General features: G+C 38.3%; 1 pseudogene across 1 annotated transcript; it reads right to left on the reverse strand.

The window, feature by feature from the left end:
* Positions 1-1874: 1874 nt before the first annotated feature.
* LOC100397843 (large ribosomal subunit protein uL23 pseudogene) lies at positions 1875-21399 on the reverse strand (annotated as a pseudogene). The gene is made up of 2 exons (XR_013532740.1): positions 21384-21399; positions 1875-2394 (listed from the first exon to the last, which is right to left on the reverse strand). The product of XR_013532740.1 is annotated as a large ribosomal subunit protein uL23 pseudogene (transcript).
* Between the last annotated feature and the right edge of the window lie 1361 nt (positions 21400-22760).

The raw sequence follows: 22760 nt of genomic DNA on the forward strand, positions 1-22760 counted from the left end.
CTCTCTCTCTCTCCCTCTCTTCTCTTTTCTTTCTTTTTTTCATCAGGGTCTGGCTCTGTCCCCCAGGCTGAAGTACAGTGGCTCAATCACAGCTCACTGTAATCTTGACCTCCTGTACTCAAATGATCCTCCCACCTCAGGCTCTTGAATAGCTAAAACTACAGGCAGGCAGCACTATCCCTGGCTAGTTTTCTTTAAAAATTTTTTTTTGTAGAGACAGGGTTTTGCCATGTTGCCCTGGCTTGTCTTGAATTCCTGGGTTCGAGCAACCTGCCTGCCTCAGCCTCCCAAGGTGCTAAGATTACAGGCATGAGCCACCACATCTGGACTTATTCACCCTTTCTTACTCATCTATTCTTTGACCAACACCTCCCAATCCCCCACTTCCCTCTAACCATCGCAGCCTCTGGTAACCGTCATTCTACTCTCTACTTCTTCTTTTCTTCTTCTTTTTTTTTTTTTTTTTGAGACGGAGTCTTGCTATGTCACCCAGGCTGGAGTGCAGTGGTGCAATCTCTGTTCACTGTAACCTCCACCTCCCAGGTTCAAGTAATTCTCCTGCCTCAGCCTCCTGAGTAGCTGGGATTACAAGTAAGTGTCACCATGCCAGCTAATTTTTGTATTTTTAGTAGACAGAGTTTCATCATGTTGGTCAGGTTGGTCTTGAACTCCTGAGCTTGTGATCAGCCCACCTTGGCCTCCCAAAGTGCTGGGATTACAAGCATGAGCCACTGCACCTGGCTTCTACTTAATTCTATGGGATCAAGTTTTTAGACTTCACATATTGATGAGAACAGGCAATATTTATATTTCTGAGCCTGGCTTATTTCACTTAATTATGTCTTCCAGGTTCATCCATGTTGTTGCAAATGACAAGATTTCCTTCTCTTTATGGTTGAATAGTGTTCCATTGTTTGTGTGTGTATGTATATATCTATCTATCTATATATCTATATCTATCTATCTATATATATATATATCTATATATATATCTATATATATATATCTCTCTCTCTATATATATACACACACCACATTTTCTTTACTTTTTCATCTGTTGATAGACATATCTTGGCTGTTGTTAATGGTGTTGCAGTAAATGTGGGACTGCAGATATATTGATTTGACATACCGATTTCATGTCCATTGGATATATATTTGGTAGTGGGATTACTGAATCATATGGTAGCTCTATTTTTAGCTCTTTGAGGAACTTCCATACCATTTTTCATATGGTTGCACATTCCCACCAACAATGTACAGAGATTCCCTTTTCTTCGCATCCTCTCCAACACTTGTTGTTTTTTGTCTTTTTGCTAAAAGCCCTTCTAACAGGAGTAAGGTGATACCTCATTTTGGTTTTGATTTGCATTTCCCTGATGATTAGTCATGCTGAGCACTTAAAAATGATACCTGTTGGCCATTTGTATATCTTCTTTTGAGAAATGTTTATTTAAGTCTTTTCCTCATTTTTAAATTGGACGATTTGTTTTCTTACTGTTGAGTTGTTTGAATTCCTCATCTATTATGGATATTAACCCCTTATTAGATGTATAATTTGCAAATATTTCCTCCCATTCTGTAGGTTGTCTCTTTACTCTGTTGTTTTCTTTGCTGTGGATAAGCTTTTTAGTTTGATCCAATCCCATTTCTCTATTTTCACTTTTGTTGCGTTTTTGAGCTCATATCCAGAAAATTGCCCAAACCAATGTCATGGAGCTTTTCTTCTATGTTTTCCTCTAGCATTTTTATAAATTGAGGTTTTATGTTTAAGTCCCTTATCTATTCTGAGTTAATGTTTGTATATAGTGAGGAATAAGGGTATAATTTCATTATATGTGGATATTCAGTTTTCTGAACACTACTTATTTTTTTTTTATGGTGAAAAGATATACATATATTTAGAATTAGCCAGCTGGACTGTTTAGATGATCCCAATTTTGTTTGCAACATCCAAAGCATTGTAATCAGGAGCCAGTGGAACATATGCCTTCTTCTCTCCATCAGGCCGAATCAGGGTGTTGACCTTGGCCACATCAATGTCATAGAGCTTCTTCACAGCCTGTTTGATCTGGTGCTTGTTGGCTTTAACATCCACAATGAACACAAGTGTGTTGTTGTCTTCTATCTTCTTCCTGGCAGACTCAGTGGTCAGTGGAAACTTGATGATCGCATAGTGGTCAAGTTTGTTTCTCCTGGGGGCGCTCTTCCGAGGATATTTGGGCTGCCTCCGGAGTCGCAGTGTCTTGGGCCGCCGGAAGGTGGGTGACGTGCGGATCTTCTTTTTTTTGTGGCTGTGGACACCTTTCAACACTGCCTTCTTGGCCTTTAAAGCCTTCGCTTTGGCTTCGGCTTTAGGAGGGGCAGGAGCTTCCTTCTTCGCTTTGGCGCCATCTTGTGAAAAGGGTCCTCTGAACACTACTTATTGAAGACACCGTCCCTTCCCCATTATATGTTCTTGGCACCTTTGTCAAAAATCAATTTGGTATAAATGTTTGGATTTATTTCTAGGATCTCTATTTTGTCCCATTGGTCTCTATGCCTGTTTTTATGCCAGTACTACGTGTTTGGGTTACTGTAGCTCTGTAGTATAATTTGAAGTCGGATAGTGTGATGCCACCAGCTTTGTTCTTTTTGTTCAGGATTATTTTTGGCTATTTGGATTCTTGTGTGAGTCCATATGAATTTTAGGATTTTTCTTCTATTTCTGTGAAGACTGTCATTGCATTGGTATAGGGATTTCATTGAGCCTGTAGATTATTTTGGGTAGTATAGACATTTTAACAGTATTAATTCTTCCAATTCATGAACACAAATGTCTTTCTATTTATTTGTGTATTGTTCAATTTATTTTATCAATGTTTTATAATTTTCAATGTAAAGGTCTTCACCTATTTGGTTAAATTTAATCCTAAATATTGTTTATTTGTAGCTATCACATATGGGATTGTTGTCTTGATTTCTTTTTCAGATAGTTCACTCAGTATATAGAAACACACGGATTTTATATGTTGATTTTGTATCCTGCAACTTTTCTGAATTTATTAGCTCTAATAGTTATTTTGTTGGAGTCTTTATGGTTTCTAAATATAAGATAATGCCATCTGAAAACACAGACAGTTTGACTTCTTCCTTTCCAATTTAGATGCCTTTTATTTATTTATTATCACTTGCCTAATTGCCTGGATGTGGACTTCCGGTACTATATTGAATAGTAGTGTCAAAAGTGGACATCCTTGTCTTGTTCCAGATGTTAGAGGAAAAGCTTTCAACTTTTCCCCATTCAGCATGATATTAGCTGTGGGTTTACCATATATGATAATGATATAATATCATATATTTATGGTGTTAAGGTACATTCCTTCTATACCTAATTTTTGAGAGCTTTTTTTTATCATGAAGATATTTTTAATTTTCTCAAATGCTTTTTGTGTATCTATTTAATGTTCAGTGGCTTTTGTCCTTTGTTCTGTTAATGTGATGTATCATATTTATTGATTGGCATATGTTCATCCCCTGCATCTTTGGGATGAATCGTAACTTCATCATGGTGAACGATCTTTTAAACGTGCTGTGGAATTTGGTTTGCTAGTATTTCGTTGAGGATTTTTGCATCTATGTTCCTCAAGGAAACTGGCCTTTAGTTCTCTTTTTTTATTTTATCTTTGTCTGGTTTTAGTATTAAGGTAATACTGACCTTGTAGAATAAATTTGAGAATTATCTTCTCTTTAATTTTTAATTTGAGAATAATTGATGTTATTTCTTCTTTAATCATTGGGTATAATTCTACAGTGAAGCCATCAGGTCTTGGGCTTTTCTTTGGTAACTCTTCATAATCTTGGTAGGTTGCAAATGTCCAGGAATGTATGTATTTCTTCTAAGTTACTCAATTCATTGGCATATAATTGTTCATAATAGTCTCTTATGATGCTTTATATTTTGTGATAAGTTTAATGTCTCCTTTTTCATCTCTGATTTTATTTACTTGAATCTTCTCTTTTTTATTCATCTAGCTAAGATTTGTCAATTTTGTTTATCTTCTCAAATACAAAGTCTTCATTTTGTTGAGCTTTTCTGTTGATTTTCTAGACTCTATTTCATTTCTTTTTGCTCTAATCTTTATTATTTATTTTCTTCTACTAATTTTAGGGTTAAGTTTGTTCTTATTTTTATTTCATTAGGTGTAATGTAAGGTTGCTGGGATTTTTATTTTTTATTTTTTGATGTAGGTGTTTATTGCTATAAGCATCCCCCTTTGTACTGCTTTTTCTGTATCCCATCGTTTTTGGTATAGTGTGTTTTCATTTTCATCTGTTTCAAGAAAAGTTTTAATTTCCCTTTAAAATTTTTAATTGATCCTTTGTTATTCAGAAACATACTGTTTAATTTTTATGTATCTATGAATTTTCCAAAGTTTTTTTCTGTTATTGATTTCTAGTTGTATACCATTGTGGTCAGAAAAAAGATGTTTCATATGATTACAATCTTCTTAAATTGTTAGGATTTGTTTTGTAACCTAACATATAATTTTTTCTGGGGAGTGGCCCATGTGTAATTGGAATAGTGTGTATTCCATAGCTGCTGGATAGAATGTTCTGTGTCCTAATATGTCTATTAGGTCTATTTGGTTAGAGTATGGTTTAAGTCTCATGTTTTCCCATTGATTTTCTGTCTGGATAATATATCCATTGCTGAAAGTGTGGTATTGAGGTCTACTGCTATCATTGTATTGCAATCTATCTCTCCCAGTAGATTGATTAATATTTGCTTTATATATTTAGGTGCTCAGATGTTGGGTACATATATATTTATGATTCTTATAACCTCTTGCTTAATTGACCTCTTTATTATTATATAATTACCTTCTTTCTTTCTATAGTTTTTGACATAAAGTCTAGTTTACCTGATATAAGTATAGCCACTCCTGTCCTTTTTTTGGGTTTCATTTGCATGGAATATGTTTTCCCATTTCTTCATTTTCAGTGTATATGGGTCCTTCTAGATGAAGTGAATCTATTGTAGGCAGCATATAGTTGGGTGTTTTTTTTTAATGCATTCAGTCACTCTGTTTTTTTGATTGAACAATTTAATTCATTTACATTCAAGGTAATTATTGGTAGGTAAGGATTTACTAATGGCATTTTGTTAACTGCTTTGTAGTTGTTTGATAGATCTTTTTTTTAAATTCCTTTCTTACTGTCTTTGTGATTAAGTGATTTTCTTCAGTAGTATATTTTTTATTTCTTATTTTTTTTTGTGTGTGTTCCAATTATAAATTTTTGTTTTGTGGTTACCACAAAGCTTACAGAAACATTTGTATAATTATAACAGGATATTTTACACTGTTAACAACTTTTTTTATTAAAAGAAAAACACTCTATACTTATATTTCACTCTCCCCCATACATTTTGGATATCATGTCACAATTTACATCTTTTAATACTGTACATCCCTTAACAAATTATTTTAATAATTAATATTTTAATAGTTTTATCTTTTAAACTTAATACTGAAGATATAATTGTTTTACACATTCTCATTACATACTAGAGTATTATAAATTTGACTGTGCTTTTATTAGTGAGTTTTATACTTCCACATGGTTTAATGTTACTCATGAGTGTTCTTTTCTCAGATTGAAGAACTCCCTTCAGTATTTCTTGTATGGCAGTTCTGGTGGCAATTAACTCCCTCAGCTTTTGTTTGTCTGGAAAGTCTTTATCTGTCCTTCATTCCTAAAAGATAGCTTTGCTGAGTACAGCATTCTTGGTTGCCAGTTGTTTCCTTTAGCACTTTAACTATATCATCTCATTCTCTTTTGGCCCATAAGGTTTTTGCTGAGAAATCTGCTACTAGGTGTATTAGAACTCTGTCACATATTAGTTGTTTCTTTTCTCTGGCTGCTTTCAAGATTTCATCTTTAATATTTGATAATTTTATTATAATATGTTTTGAGGCAATGTTATTTGGATAGAAATTGTTTGGGGACTCTTGAACTTCCTATATCTAGATCTTTCTTTCTTGCTTCAGGTTTAGAATGTTTTCTGCTGTTTCTTTAAATAAGATTTCTACTCCTTTGTCTTTCACTACTTCCTCTTGAACTCCAATGACTCTAACATTTGCTCTTTTTATGTTGTCCTATTAATCCCATAACCTTTCTTCATTCCTTTTCATTCTTTTCTCTTTTTTCTCCCTCACTGTATAGTCTCAAATAACTGTCTTTCAGTTCACAAATTCTTTTTTCTGTTTGATTAGTTCTGTTGTTGATGCTTTCTACTGCATTTTTCGTTTGTGTATTACATTTTTATCTTCAAGATTGATTTTTAAAATTACTATTTTAATATCTCTGTTACATTTCTTATTTTTGCCATTTATTCTTTTCTCATTTCATTGAACTGTTTCTATTTATTATCTTGAAGTTTGCTGTGCTTCCTTAAAAAAGCTACTTTGAATTCTTTTTCAGGTAGTTCATATAGATCTGTCTCTTTAGGGCTGGTCATTGGTACTTTATTTTGTCCATTCAGTGACATCAGGTTTCTCTGATTGTTCCTGATTCTTGGATTTGTGTTTCAATGTCTGTGCATTAAAGAAGTGGGTGTATATTACAGTCCTTTTAGTCTGGCTTTGTCTAGGAATGCTCTAGACATGTCTAGGACAAACAATAAGTTTGTCCAGAGATAGTAGGCAGATAGTATGGCATGATCCCTAAGCCTGTGATCAGTGAAGTTGTTCCAGCACTAGGGGGCACACTAAGCCCAGGACCTTCATTGTTGGCACAGTGCTAGGCTGGAATCCTGTGACCACTGAGGCTGATGCAGCACTGTGGTGTACTTGAAGACCCTTCCACTGAGGCCCACTCTCTGTTCTGCTTTGTTTGAAACACAAAGCTGCTATAGCTGGCTGGCAGTGATTTAGCCAGAAATTGAGTCAGTTTTGCAGAGGTCATGGGTTTCCCATTAACATGGAGTAGGTCAGGAAGCTCAGTCCATGGGTTTTGCCTGGAGTCACTGAATTCAAGGGCTGTGGGAGCCTGCCCAGATCTGGGTTTTACTGTGGTGGGCCCAGTGTGGGAGATCAAGGCAAAGTTCTTGGTCCCTCACTTTCCTTTAAGTGAATAGTAGGGAAAAGTTACCTCACTTTCACCTAAGTGAATAGTACCCCTCTCCTCAGTGTGCTGCTCAGGATTGGGGGATGAGTGACATGGGTAATATAAAACTGTCCATCTTACTCTCTTTAATGTTTAATGTGTCTTTTAACATTATTATGCCATAATCAAGTACTGTTATCTCTCACCTAGTTTTCTTAGCTCTTGTGAAGATACTTTTGTGCACATGTAGTTGTTCAAATTGATGTTTCTGTAGGGGGATGATTAAAGGAGGGTACTATTCTGTGGTATTGCTCTGCTCTCTTCCATTGATAAGTATTGAATTGTGTGATATGACTTATTATGGCTGCTAAAAGGCAAGGAAAACAATAAAATAAACTCAGAAGGTGAGTATTGATGTTATGTTCTAAGATGATAGGTATTATCTGGCAATGGCACATAACTACATTGTAGTAAATAATTTAGCAAGATCAGGTATTGATTTAGTAAGATCAATGTTGATTTAATTTATTGTCTTGGAACAAAAGAACTTACTGTAAAATTTATTCTGCATATATGAGCTTGAATGTGTATATACACACATGTCCGTGCATATGAAAAATGTGGATAAAGAAAATATGAGCAGGGAAACTGCAGCACCAGGATCTAACTACCAACAGAGATTTTATGGCATTTCAATTAGCTCAAGGGAATTTTAGTGGGATTTAGGTATATAGAACAGGATGGGACAGGAGCAGACAGAGAATAAATATGACTGCAAAATTATGTCATCTACTATCATTGATCTGCCTAACACACATGTACATTTCTTGCAGTAGTAGATATTGAAGCTGAATTTATATTTCACATTCTTCACCCAGGAGACTTCTCATTTGAGTGAGACTGAGAGAATGATATTTCACAGCATACAAAAATCTTGGGTTCATGTTGATAGAAGGAATTGAACTAAAAGATATTTGTTATGCTTATACCTAGAACCAGTACTTCAGAATAGGGTATATACTGGTAGGCTGACACATATTTGCACAACTAAATAAACTTCAGCATTTTGGTTGAATGACTTACTTGGTAGAAACAACAAACCACCAAATCAATTTAAATATAAGACTGGGAGAAGTGTGAAAGAAGAAAAGGTTAGAAGAATAATTTTATATCTCATAAAGATGTTAGCATTACAAAATTTTTACCAAGATACACTTCATATTTTAAAGGCAATGATGTAGGAAGTATACAGATAGACAAAAGTCAAGGTTGAATTAGTCAAGTTAGGCTGTGATAACAAATTAATTCCCAAATCTCAGGGTTTGATGCAGTGGAAATTTTTTCTAACTTATACAAAGTCCAATGCCTATTGGCAGACTCTTCTCCTCCCAGAGACTCAGAAATCCAGGTTCTTGCCACTTCAGGATTCTGCTCTCTTCACAAGTGGCTTTTCACGTTGTTAGATGAGAGAAAGATGAGAAGGCTATGAGAGTTATGTTTTTGTTTTTGTTTTTTTTGACATGGAGTTTCACTCATGTCACCCAAGCTGCAGTGCAATGGTGCCATCTTGACTCACTGCAACCTCTGCCTCCTGAGTTCAAGTGATTCTCCTGCCTCAGTCTTTCAAGTAGCTGGGATTACAGCATGTGCCACCATGCCCAGCTAATTTTTTGTACTTTTAGTAGAAATGAGGTTTCACCAAATTAGCCAGGCTGGTCTTGAACTCCTGACCTCAGGCAATCCGCCCACCTTGGCCTTCCAAAATTCTGAGATTACAGGCGTGAGCCACCATGCCTGGTCTATGGTTACTTTTACGGGTCAACTTGACTGGTCTAAACAATGACTACATAGCTGGTAAAACATTATTTCCAGGTGTATCTGTGAGAGTATTTCCAGAAGAGATTAACGTTTGAATTGGTGAACTGAGTAAAGCTGATGGTCCTCCCCAGTGTGTGTGTGGGCATTTTCCAATCTACTGTTGAATAAAACAAAAAGGCAGAGGAAAGGTGAATTTGCTCTTTCTCTATTTGAGCTGGGATAGCCATCTTCTCATGCCTCAGGACATTCTGGTTCTTGGGCATTCAGAGCAGTACTTACACCAGCCCAGCACCACCCACCCCCACCCTCCTCAGGCCTATGGACTCAGATTAAAACTTACATCATTATCTCTTGGATATATACATACCTACTATTAGTTCTATCTCTCTGGAGAACCCTGACTACTACAAAAGCACTCTGGCTTGTAAGTACCTTTGTCTGACTGTGACAAATGTTATTTCTGTTCACAGTCATATTGCCCCAACTCAACTCTGGGGGAGTCTGGAAATGGAGAGAGGCATATGAATATTTAACAAACTTTAAATGACTTAGAAACCAACACTGAAGGAAAGGACAGATAATGGGTGAATAAAGGAAAGCACAAATAAGTGATTGAGAAATGTAATGGCAGGAAAGCACTAATGACCCCCAAAATTCAGCCTCACTCTCATGGCATTAGTGGATGATCTAGGGTTGATTTTAATCTTCACTTATAAAGCGTGCTTTTCTTTTATCTTATTTACTAATTACAAAGTAATGCACGAGGACACTTAGGGGAAAAAAGAATAAAAAGTAAAATAAAAAATTATGTATATAATTCCATTCCCTGATCAATTATAACCTGTTTTTTTCACTTTTTAAATTTTATGCATTAGAACTACATATTTTGATGTCCCTTTCTGATGAAGTCTGTGTAAAAACTCTTTTAACTATTACTTCCTCAGAAGTCCTCAAGGAATCCAGACTAGTAGGAGGCTGGGATGTATGAAGGTGTATGTCTGTAAAGACTGAGTGATACACAACATTACTGGCATGTGTTAGGGCAAGATGGGGCCACTGAATGCAGTTAATAACTTATAGCATAGAAATAGAGGGCCATCTGCTAATGCACAGGATAAGGGTGGAAACTACAGGCATTTTAGAGAAACACAGGATAAGAAAAAAAGTGAGCTGGGAAGACTCAGTCCAAGACTGAGATAGAGCTCAGCAGAAATAACTAGACCATTCTAAATTCTAACAGTGAGAGACCTGTGGGTAAATTTCAGAAGGCCATAAGGCCTTCTATACATTTCAGAAGCGTTGCCATGAAGTCTCACAGAGAAAAGCTTTGCTCTGAAGCCAAATGGACTGACATGTTGACCAGATAGTATATGCTCATCTTTTCCCAGGAAATGAAAAATAGCCATGGATGAAAGATTAAAATTTTAGCAAGAATAAAGACATGATAGTGAATACAAAGGACTGGGCTTTGCAATGGGGGAAAGACAAAAATTGGGAGAGACAAAAGGGGAGAATGAGGAAGGGACTGTTTAATGTTTGCTGAGTGGAACCAAATGCTTTAAACCTGTGCCAAGCTAATTGAATAATGTGAAGCTTTGTCCTTATAACTCATGTGATCTCTATGTCACCTGTGCTTTGAGATTCCCTCTCATTGTCATATAAATGGTTCATACACATGAACTGATTATGTCTTCTGGTTCAGTGGCTGCAGTGTGGAAAGGACATGGCTGGAGGAAAGAATGAGGGAGAGGCCGGAACTTCTGGGAGCACCCTATTTAAAGGAAACAATCTTGATATTCCCCAGGAGAGGCACAAAAAAAAAGTAGCAAAACATGGAGAGACGGCAGTGCTTTCTGCCTTAGGAACTGTTTCTGCAGTCTTCCTCTCACCATGCCCTTCTTGTTGAGGCTCACCCTGTTCTGAGGAAATGGTCTGATCCTGCTTTGGAAACAGACTTGGCTCCTCTAAGCCTGCTGGAATGAGTTATGGGCAGGACCTACATTATTCCAAAGCAACAGAGAGAAAGGCTATGCTAGTCCCAGCTATCACCGTGAAACTTTGGACAGTCTCCAAACACTTGGTACATCTCTACAGCTATCAAAAGAAAACAGCCAATTGGAATATCCTTCCTAAGGAATGGCAATTTTTATAAAAAAAATTTGGGCAAGATGAAAAATTAGATAAATATATTGTCAGTTCAGACTTAAGGCAGTTGAAGATCCCATAAAAAGGAGAAATGGGAGTGAGTGGGGGAACTATTGCCTATGAAAACCAACAAGTAACTAAAGGGAAAAAGTTGAGGCATAATCAGAAACTCCAATATTTAGAAATTAAATATAATCACATGTTGCATAACAACATTTTGGTCAACAACAGACTGCATATAGGATGGTGGTCCTATAAGATTACAATGGAGCTGAATATTTTCTATCACCTACTGAGGTTGTAGCTGCCATAACATCATAGCACAATTGATATGGTTTGAATTTGTGTCCCCACCCAAATCTCATTTGGAATTGTAATCTCCAATGTTGGAGGAGGGGCCTGGTGGGGCCTGGTGGGAAGTGTTTGGATCATGGGAACAGACCTCCCCCTTGCTATTCTCGTGATAGTGAGTGAGTTCTCATGAGATCTGATTGTTTAAAAGTGTGTAGCACTTCCCCATTCTCTCTTCTGCTCCAGCCATGTGAAGATGTGTCTGCTTCCCCTTCACCTTCCACCATGATTGAAATTTCCCTGAGGCCTCCTCAGCGATGCTACCTATACAGCCTGTGAAACCATGAGACAATTAAACCTATTTTCTTTATAAATTGCCCAGTCTCAGGTATTTATAGCAGTGCAAGAATGGACCAATACAACAATACATTACCTTTTCTATGTTTAGATGCACAAATACCATGTGTTCCAATTGCCTGAAGTAGTCAGTACGAATACATTCTGTACAAGTTTGTAGCCTGGGGCAATAGACTATACTATATAGCCTAGATGTATAGTAGGCTATTCCACCTAGGTTTATGTATGTACACTATGATGTTTGCACAATGACAAAATCACCTAGCAATGCATTTTTCGGAATGTACTCCTGTCATTAAGCAATGCAAGATGGTACTCTAAATTCACACCATAACACTGTAAAGAAGCATTCCCTATAAAGTTAAGACAATTCTAATAATATTAGTAATAGAGAGCTGGCATTAAATCTGTAGCATATCAAGTACAATCATTGAGAAAACTGAGGAAAAAAAAGATGTAATCTCAAAGTCACATCATTATTGAAAATGTGACCCAACACGTGAAAAAACATGCAAATATCCCATCAATATCCTGTTGTGGGACCTCTGCCAGCCCCCAAGTGAAAACAAATAATCCCTCTCCCATCTAATAGACACAAGTAGAACCCGCTAAACACAAATAAAATTACAACCACCAAAAAAGAATATCGCCACAAAACAAAACAACAAACTTCTTTGGCCCTAAAAGTTTATTTTATAAAAAGTGGTGTTATGGGTAGACATATGCCAAAACTTGTGACAAGGAGAGGATTTGCCTCTCCAGACTCTGAATCTATCTGAATCTTAGCACTTTTGGCCACTCCAATTTATAAACATAGATTTGCTGTCTAGTCTCTACTCCCCCAGGGACACAGCCCTAGATAGAGCCTACGGTGGAGCTAAAACACGAGGGTGAGACCTCCTCATTCCTCCTCCTACTGTGTCTTCACTCTGTGACAGTCACTTGACACTCATTAGCCTAGTTACTTTTGCAGCAGCCTTGTAAGCTACGTGATCTACCTTACAGATGAAGTAACTGAGGCTCAGAAACGTTGAGTAGCTCTCAAATTCATATAGCTTGTGAATGCTTGAGCTGACACTTGAGCCAAAATCATGTTCTTTTCACAATGTGACTCTCCAGGTCTTGCTTTGGCTCAGAGCTACATAGTCCAGGACACATCCAGGATTCAACTCAGCTGTTCACATCCCCAGGTCACCCACATGAGAGATCTTAAGGCCCATCTGTGAGAATCATTTCACTACATCCTAGTGGCTTCTTTCTCCTGATAAGAACAAGGGAAGGTGTCACTGGTCGTGGATCTCCAAGCGTAGTGATAGATATCTTTAAATAAGTGACTTTGTTTATTTGAAAACCACACTGACTTCATGATGCAGTTGATTCAGAGCCTTGGGCTGCCATTTCAATAGCCCAGCTCTCATCACATCAGCACTGACCACCATCCAGTGCCTCTCCTATGGGCCTCTTTGCCTTTTTAGCACTGTCCCTGTCCCCAAGCAGCACCACCCTGGCAGCAGGGCAAGGGTATAGGAGAGAGAACACCTGAGAAAACAGAGGCCAAGTTTGCTGCAAGAGAGCCTCCTTATTTCTTACTGACTTCAAAGAGACAATACATGCACTGGTTAAATTCTCAGGAATTAGAGTTTCTTGCCTGTTCTAACCACCTCCTATTCACATTTTTTTGTGAAAGAGGGACCCTAAATAGAATGAAGTGGTCTAACGCACGACACCCAACACTAGACAGATGAAATCAACAGCTGTTTATTAGTCACATATACTCCCTGCCTGGGGGAGGTGAACACTGCATAGAACACGGGACCACACAAGGGTTGCACGTGGGAGCAGAGTGAACCAGAAGGGGCTGTAGGAGGCAGGCTTTGCAGTAACGAGAGGGTGAGATGCATCTTGGTTCCTGTGGAAGGATAAGATTGGCTTGTTTGAGTAATTTCACATGTGGCAAGGAAGTAAAACACATTAGGTTGAGGACCAAGTGGGGTAAAGCTAGTGCAGCTAATAGAGGAACTAGCCAGGTGGGAAGCCTCTCCTGCTGGATCATGTGGGGAATGGGGGCGGGCAGGGAGACAGGCATATGTGGTGAGAACAGGGGAATTTCATGGTTATGGCTTTGGGGCCCAGTAAGGATCAAAGATGTTCAGGCAGCACTTGAAATTTCAAGGCTTACAATAAACTGCCCAAGGTTGAAAGTCTCTGCTCCTCTATGTTCTGGCTGTATGACCTTGGCCAAGTTACCTCCAAGCTTGCTCTCCCATGAAAAATGCTGTATAGTATTCACTTCATGGAGCCACTATGAGAATAAGTATAAAGTGCCTTATGTGCCTGGCACCTAAGTGCTGAGTAGATGTTAGTTATTGTCATCTTCGTTGTCATCATCGTCATCATCACTGGAGATAGTAACTGTAGTGGATAATTTTCTCCAGTTTCGTTCTCGGTTGAGCAGGTATTTGAGCAAGATCTTGCTTTTAGGTATTGGGTCACGTAGTGGCCTCATCAATCACATGGAAAATGCAAACATTACTGTGTTCACATCAACTACCTTGACTTTACTTGGTAGCAAATACTTTCTAGCATCACGAAACAGATGTGGAAGAGGTCAGTAAATGGCTTAAAAGGTGAGGGGGAGAAACAGTTCTGGCCAAGGCCTTCCTCTTTGGCTGAAGATTTAGCCTACTTATATGTTATTTCCTTTTTCTGTCTAAAAAAAAAAATCTTTGTTTTGATCAGAAATGGAAACAAAGGGATTAAAGGAATCAGAAGAGTGATTTGTAATTGGTCTCCAGACTGCACTTCTGTTTCCATTTGTGAAGAGCAAGCTAGTGAGTAAAACTTCATGGAAGGACTTTAATAGCAGTAGCTTTTCTCTTGCAGCCTGAGATTAGAAAAATACTTTAGCCTTGATACATTCATTTTGTGATCACAATGCCCTTCACCTATCTGTCTATTTTCCTCTTTTCATATTGCCCTGATCCTGGTAGAAGCTTTCAAAATTACCAGAGAATGGTTCCCTGTTTCTTGTTTTTCTCTTTCTGTTTATCGCTCCTTTTCTTCTCTCTCTGTCTTTCTCTTTATCTTCCCCCAAATATGCCCACCAATCTTTGCTGAGACATAAAAACAAACCCTCAAGTCTATTAGTGTTACAATATTGTTTACATGTATTCTAGAAGACTGCCAAAGAAAACATAAGCGTTGCCCTCAATGAAAAGTCAATGCATATTTTAACAGTACTAATTTCCAAAATGAAATTTATTGAAGTTAATAGATATCCAGGAAAAGCACCTAAGAGCATGTAGAAAAAAAAAATGTATTTAGCCATCAATTCATCTGCAAAGAACCAAGGAAACTAGGAATCTGTATATGAGGAAAATATGCGTGACACATTGTATCAGTATGGTGATTATGAAAAGGATATATAATCTTGTTTTTAAGAATTTATTTGAAATTGGTGTGGGGTGGGTGCCACTGACGTGCATCAGTCTCTGAGGTTCAAGCGTGCAATTCACTTGTATTTGTGTTAATGTGAGATCTTTATTCAGAGTTAAATATTAATTGTAAAACATTTGACTACAGTGTCTTAAAGACACAACCACCTTTCCTGTTTGATAGGTGGGAAACCTATCCATTGGACACCAATTTAGTATAATTACAGAGCTTTACTTTACTTTTTTCTTTATCCAGCAACATTTTTGACTTATTTTAAAGTGTATGTCTCATTAATTATGGCATTTAGTTCTCAACTTGTAATTGATACCTGGTGCTTCTAACTCCTAGCACTCTCAGTGTCGCTGTTTCAAGGGGGCCTGATGAATTTGCTTGAGGTAAAGTAAAATGCAAAGTACCGACTTTCTGAAATAATTTGAGCTATTTCTTGTGGCTTCTGCAATTTAAGATTGTTTCAGCATAGGGGGTGGGAGTGGTGAAAGGTAGGTGGTACATCTGATTATCTTCCAACTGGAGGGACTGAGATAGAGGCTTTTTATTACTGGCAGGGCTGTGTGCCAGAATGTAATCAAATAGGAAACTGGGTGCCAATGGTAATTTTTTGAAATGTGCTTTTATGACATCCTCCACAAAGATGAAAGCAGTGTTCCCTAAAACAAACAAACAGCACCGGACTTGGGCTAAATCTCTGATATGAAATTTATTTATGTTTCACCAACCCCAACTTGAAAGTAATTGTACATGATTTGAAACTTTTAATTGTTCTTGTTGTTTCTCTCTGCAAATACGGAAATCCTGGCTTTCTGTAAAAAACTCTAGATCCTGGCTATTGGTTTCTTTTCAAGGTTCTGCCACACTAATTGCTTTCTGTTTGATTCTGTGCCCTTCTGAAATTGAAGGTTGCCTCAAGGCAGGGATAGTAGCTGTGGTGATGACTTGTGGGTTTGGGGACTGGGGGTAACCCACAGCTGTGGCTGCAAGCCAGTCTCATTATCCCACGGCTCTGCTGGGCCATCCAGGGGGCCCTTTTTACTGCTTCAGATCTGTGCCTATGACTAGAAGGGTTAGAATCTCAAGGCTTTTTCTTTGCATTATTTATCATTTCTGACTGATAACAGCACTACTTCCTTCTAGGAACCAAACACTGGTCGCTATGGTTTTGTTTTATTGTGGTACTTGGTATTGTATTTCACGGCTCTTCAACCACAGATATAAAAACTAAGAATAGATTAAATGACATGTATTTCACAGGAAATAGACATTTCACTTCTTTTCAGCAATCATGTGACTTTATTTCTTCTACACCAGCATATCTCTAATATAACCATTCAATCTGGCTATACTGATATGAGGAAAGTTGAAGTGACTTTACTGGTATCTATGAACAGGCATATATGTTCAATGAAGTCAAAGACAATTTCATCAGTTGTGTAACCCAACGGTTTTGTAAATGAGATTTCAAAACCATGAAATCAAAGTATTGTATTAATAAAATGAATTGCTTAGTTATCCACAAAAGTTGACTCTGTGGGCTTTATAGACATCCTTTCTGAATGAAAACTTCACAGAGAGTGATAGTTAACAGACAAGGCTGTGATCCAGACTGCCTTGGTTCAAATCCCAGCTCTATCACTGTTGCTCACCAGTGAGGAACCTCGACTGAGTAACATCTCTGTGCTTCAGTTTCTCATATGTCTCCTCAGGGTTATAATGTTACCTGGGTCATAAGGCTTTAACACATGCCTAGTGCTTAGAACAACAGCAGGCACTTGGTGGTGGTTTAGTAAATGTCAACTGCCATTATTTTCTTAAAATGTGCTATGCACTTCTATTTTGTCCATTAAATATAATGTAGACTTCTCTTGCACACTCTGGGTCATGAATAAGGACTTCAGTGATTGCACACGGGGTCCCTGGAGGGGCTTCGAGAGGATCTGCCTGCCCTCAGGGTGGTGTGGTTGTAGCTTAGAGCCATTAGCCACTCACCCAGTGGGCCAACCAGGGTAGTTTCTTGTTTTTTCCCTCACATCTCTCTGTTTTCTCCCTCTCTGCTTTTTTCTCCCCCAATTAAAACACAACTTCCCACACTACCCTTTCATCGTAGTCATCCTGCTCATAACGACCCAAGTCAGTCTTTCCCTCCACCCTCTGCCGTTCAGTGAGCTCCCTGAGACCAGGACCACACACCCATCCTATCCTGTGCTCTTCCCCAGGGCTCGGATGCACAGCGTGCATTCCACTTACAGGCACATGCTACAGTGGCCTACTTCCTGGGTTCAAATTCTCGTTTTACAGTTTGCTAGCCTGCATAAAAATGAGAAGACTACTTAAAATCTCAAGTTTAAAGCTTTAGTGGCTTGATTAATTAAAAAGCTGATAACAGTATTGACTTCTCAGGATTGTTGCAGATATTGAATGACACAAGTCAAGTGGACCAGCTAGTAAGGAAGTGCTCAATAAAAGTTAGCAATGGTTATAATGTAGCTAAACTGTGAAAGCAATCCCTAATCTTCATCTGTGTACCTCTTGTATGCTTTGTTGTAGTGTTGGTGAGAAATGTATGAAACTCTAACATGATCACCAGAGTAGTTTTTGGTGTAACATTGTGGCATTGCAAATAAGACAAAGCAGAGAGTTGAAATAACTATTCTGCTCATTCAAATTAAAACTAAATATCATCTTTTAACTCTTATAACAGAATGTTTCATTTTTTTTTTCTTTTTTTTTTCTTTTGAGATGGGGTCTTACTCTGTTACCCAGCTGGAGTGTAGTGGCGTGATCTCAGCTCACTGCAACCTCCACCTCCCGGTTTCAAGCAATTCTCCTGCCTCAGCCTCCCTAGTAGCTGGGATTACAGACATGCACCACCACAACCAGCTAATTTTTGTATTTTTAGTAGAAACAGGGTTTCACCATGTTGGTCAGTGATCTGCCCTCCTTGGCCTCCCAAAAGTGCTCAGATTACAGGAGTGAGCCACCACGCCTGGCCTCATGTCTCATTTTCTAAAAGGCACCTGCTATCTCATTTTATCTGTGCATTAAACTTCAGCTGGACCCGAATAACCTGAATGCTTTGTCCACATGGCCCAAATTCATCAGATAATTGCAAATATGGACTTAATGTTTCCAAGCACCATTCTCTCCATAAATTTAAATGAAAGTATTCCTTGTGTTTTCTCTGCATCATAATACAATCTAAGCAAATAGAATTTTTGTCTACAGGCCACCTGGCTCATGGCCACACTACCACACTGGTTAGGGGGCATGGAGTCACAGGTCCCAGGTATAGAGCAAGCCTCAGGGGCCATCAGGTGAGGATGAGGAAGGCTTAAAAGGTTAAGCCACTTGTGTAAGGCCATACAGCTAATAACTAGTGAAGGAACCAGAAGAAGGCCTCCTGTCATCCACTGGTTGCTGAGCTAAGACCTGTGGAAGTACAAGTGCTCAGACTTATCGTAAGTTTTTCTCTAAACTATCTACTTTGATTGTAGGTTTTAATACAAATTGTATTTATCGAAAGAACACTGAATCAGGAGATAGGAAGCCTGGCTTGCTTGACTCTGTCTGTTATAATACTGGGAACTGAAACACCACTTATTCCCTAGTCTTCTTCTAGAAAAAGGGAGAGCATCGTGCTTTGCTATGCCACCTTCACAAGGTTGCTATAGCTATCAAATGAACGAATAAAAGAGAAAGTACCTTAAAGTCCAAGCAGATGCTTGTAAGAGCAGGACTTTGGAGTATTGGTCATGAACCCCAGCTCTGCCACATATCATCTATGTATGCTATGACTTTGGTTAATGCAATTAATAAACGGGAACAAAGCTGATCTTACTATTATTAAATCTGTTTAAAGATTGAATGAAATGTCAGGTATATAAAGTACCTGCCACAAAGTAGACTCTCAAGAAATGGTAGCTATTACTAAATAATTAAAGCAGTGTACAATGCAGTGGATTATCTGTTTTCTATTACAGGGATGTGTGACCGCATCCTGTTCAATGCTGCTCCCTGTATTATTCGATTTCACTTTTATGAATTTTTATATATCTTTAACAGTGAGAACAAAATCAGTCAATAATAGAGACACATGATGCAGTCATGCTGAACTGAACTGAGTACACCTAGAGTATGTTTCAACTTACAAAATGAAATGGCTTTTTAGAAACCTTCACTTTAGAACTTACAATGGAAAATAAAAGGCTGTTTTGGAAATCAATTCTGAACTTATTCAGGTTATTCTCAAAACAATGAACTCTTCCACTGTCTTATCTCCCTATACACTGTATTTATTAGATTTTGAATTATTAAATTCAAAATACAGTGTATAGGGAGATAAGGCCCATATCACAGACCAAGGGAGTCCCTGCACTTCTAAGTGGCCTCAGGCCTGACTGCTCTCTTCATATACAGTGTGTGCATATGTATAAAAGTCACAAAAAGCCACGTGGAGATTACAAAAAAAAAAGCCTCTATGACAAGTGTGCAAGGCTGATTGGGAGAATGGAAACTCCCAATCAGATATTTTCCCATACAGAAGACACGGGCACCCTATGGCTCTTTTGGCTTGCTCCGATTTTATTCCTCCATTTATGAGGAAGAAGAGGGATTGAAAAATCAGGCTGATGCATAGTAATACACATAAATTCAGAAAGTCCTTCATTACAAAGTAAAACCGCAGGGTGGGAGTGATCAAAATAAATTGTATTGTCATAAAGCAATTAGGAGAAAATTAGGCAATCATAAGGTGATAAAAGCCTATTAGTTAAAGGGCCTGAAAAACACAGCAGGTTGTAAAAAATTAAATTCTCACACACAGAAAAAATGCAAATACATGCAATTGTCTCTCCATGGCAAAGAGTCAAATTACTGATGTGTGTGCAGAGTTAAAATAAAAGCCCTGAAAAATGTTAAGTGCAATTTTATTTCTCATCAGTGCTCAGATTTGAGATTCTAAGTTCTTAGCTTTCCTTTCCATCACAATAAGCCTTACGAAACATTTCTGTTATTTGAAAATAAGGAGATGCACCCTTTACAATGAAATGTAATAGTATGTAATGAATTTCACATTGATTTCTACTTTTTAACTCATTGAGACCAGTCCAGAATTATAGTCTTCAGATGGCAAAAGAATTTTATTTCCTTTTATTTTATTTTATTTTATTTTTTTGAGACAAAGTCTTGTTCTGTTGCCCAGGCTGGAGTGTAGTGGTGCCATCTTGGCTCACTGCAACCTTCGCCTCCTGGGTTCGAGTGATTCTCCTGCCTCAGCCTCCTGAGTAGCTGGGATTACAGGTGTGTACCACTACACCTGGCTAATTTTTGTATTTTTAGTAGAGACAGAGTCTCGCCATGATCAGGCTAGTCTCTAACTCATGAACTCATGATCCACCCACCTCAGCCTCCCAAAGTGCTGGGATTACAGGCATGAGCCACCGCACTCAGTCAAAAATTTTATTTTTAATGCCATTATTGGAGATTAAGAGACTGAAACATGGGGACGTTAAAGCCAAGTTTGCCTTTGGCTAATGTATTAGTAGATGGGAGTAGATCTGATTCTAGAGACTAACTCACTTCTGCTTTTTCCCAATCCAGAGCCCTTTCCACTCAGCTATCCTGCTTTTCTTCCATAATGTTAGTGCTTGAAAGAGTTGGGCTATATCAGCTGCTGGGAAACCTTTCAAATAAAGATACGGATAGGAATCTTTTTGGTTTTGTCGGTTGTAGGGTCTTTCTTGCAGTTACTTGGTTCTGTGGTTATAGTGCAAAAGCAGCCGCAGACAATACACACATGAGTGAGCAGAGCTGTATCCCAACGTTTCCTCACAGAAACAGACTCAGGGCCAATACCAGCCTGCTAGTGGTAGTTTACCAAGACCTGTTCTGTACCTTTTTGGGTTTTTTTTTCCCAGAAGTAAGAAAGAAGGTTATAAAATAAAGTAAACAAAATTTCCAGGTATCATAAAGGTATTTGTAATGAGAAGATTGACCACTTCCTTAATGCTCAGGAGAAATAACAAATGTGTTGTTCCATTTCACTGTAAAGGGTGTATCTCCTTATTTTCAAATAACAGAATTGTTCTGTAAGGCTTATTGTCATGGAAAGAAAAGCTAAGAACTTAGAATCTCGAATGTGTTGTTTTTCCTGAGCACTATTCTGTGGCTGTCCTCAATGAGCCCAGTTCTCCGTACTACAAATAGAAGAAGCTCCTACCTCAAATTAATCTTACCCTTTTCTTCCCCCATTTCGGTAGATGGTAGCAGTACAGACTGGTGCCAGTACACAATGACCCTGCAGTTATCCCAGAGCAGTCCTCTCTCTCTTTTTCCAAAATGGCTGACCTGAGTTTAAAGTCGGGATCTAGCTATTTTTCTACAGCTGGAAAACCTTCAAATAATCTCTTTTTGGCACTAATTAGGAATGCCACATGTATCATATATGAAATTTCTCTAGGTATGTAAGTCTGTTTCTAGATTTGCACTTCTGTTTCATGAATGTACATGTCGATTTCTCTATGAATACATCTTTACTATATTGTATCTCTCTATCAGGAATATCTCTCTTTAGGCTTTCTTTGGACTTTTTAACAAAAAATCTACAGTTTTCTTTGTATGTCTTGTACATTTTTATAATAGCTTTTACATAGCTGCATTGCACTGATTTCTAAAAGTACAAACAGTAATACATGTAGCTGAAGTTTGTGCACTGAAAGTAAAGACCGAACTGTAAGCAATTGCCAACCAAGAGCCTGAGAGTGTGGTATAGTTTCTATATCCTTTCTGGCATTAGAAGTGACTGACCAGTGTGCACCAAACAAACAAACCAAAAAAGAAATACAGACTGGACAAGACCAGAACGAAGAAAAGCCAGACAAAACACCTGGACCCAGTCCCGGAGAGTGTTGGTGAAATGTCTTATCAGCACCCTCTGGAGGAGGTATCAGAAGCTCTCCCTGGGAACAAGGATTCCAGGAAGAGCTGGGCAGGCAGCACCCTCCTGTGAGGTTGCACAAGCTTTGGGGTTTCAGTTGGATGAAACTGATCGTTCCAAGTTTTTCTTCTTCCAGATCTCCACTCTTCCCGTTCTAACTGGCCTCCACGCTCATCATGCACTTGAATTTGTTTAGCCCAGTGTACCCTTATTTTAGTTACTTGCTTCTCATCCTTACATTCACTTCTGAGTCTGTGTTTATTTGGACTGGCACAGTGTTCATTTGCTACATGGTTCTAGTCTCTTGGCTTCTCTTGCTTTACTATGAGACTGACCTCTACTTGGGCAGTTTTTGACTCTTGGTTTTCCATTCTTGGGCACTCCCTCTGCTACTCTGGTTACCATCTACTCCCCTGGAACATCTCTCCCCTCTGAGCTTGCTGGCCTCCTGGGTGTGACTCCAAGCCAACCCAGTGCCTGTGTTTTCCCCACAACTCATTAGTGTTCTAGATCACCCTAGTACCTAATTTAAATTATTCCATGTGTGTGTGTGTGTGTGTGTGTGTGTGTGTATGTATGTGTCTGCATTTTACAAAGTGATATCAAATGCAGGCCATAGAGTAGGACTGCTCCTCAACTAATCTTATTTATTTTATAAATTCCTATGTTAAATGAA

This window comes from Callithrix jacchus, chromosome 3 (genome assembly GCF_049354715.1).
Source record: "Callithrix jacchus isolate 240 chromosome 3, calJac240_pri, whole genome shotgun sequence".
NCBI lineage: Eukaryota > Metazoa > Chordata > Mammalia > Primates > Cebidae > Callithrix > Callithrix jacchus.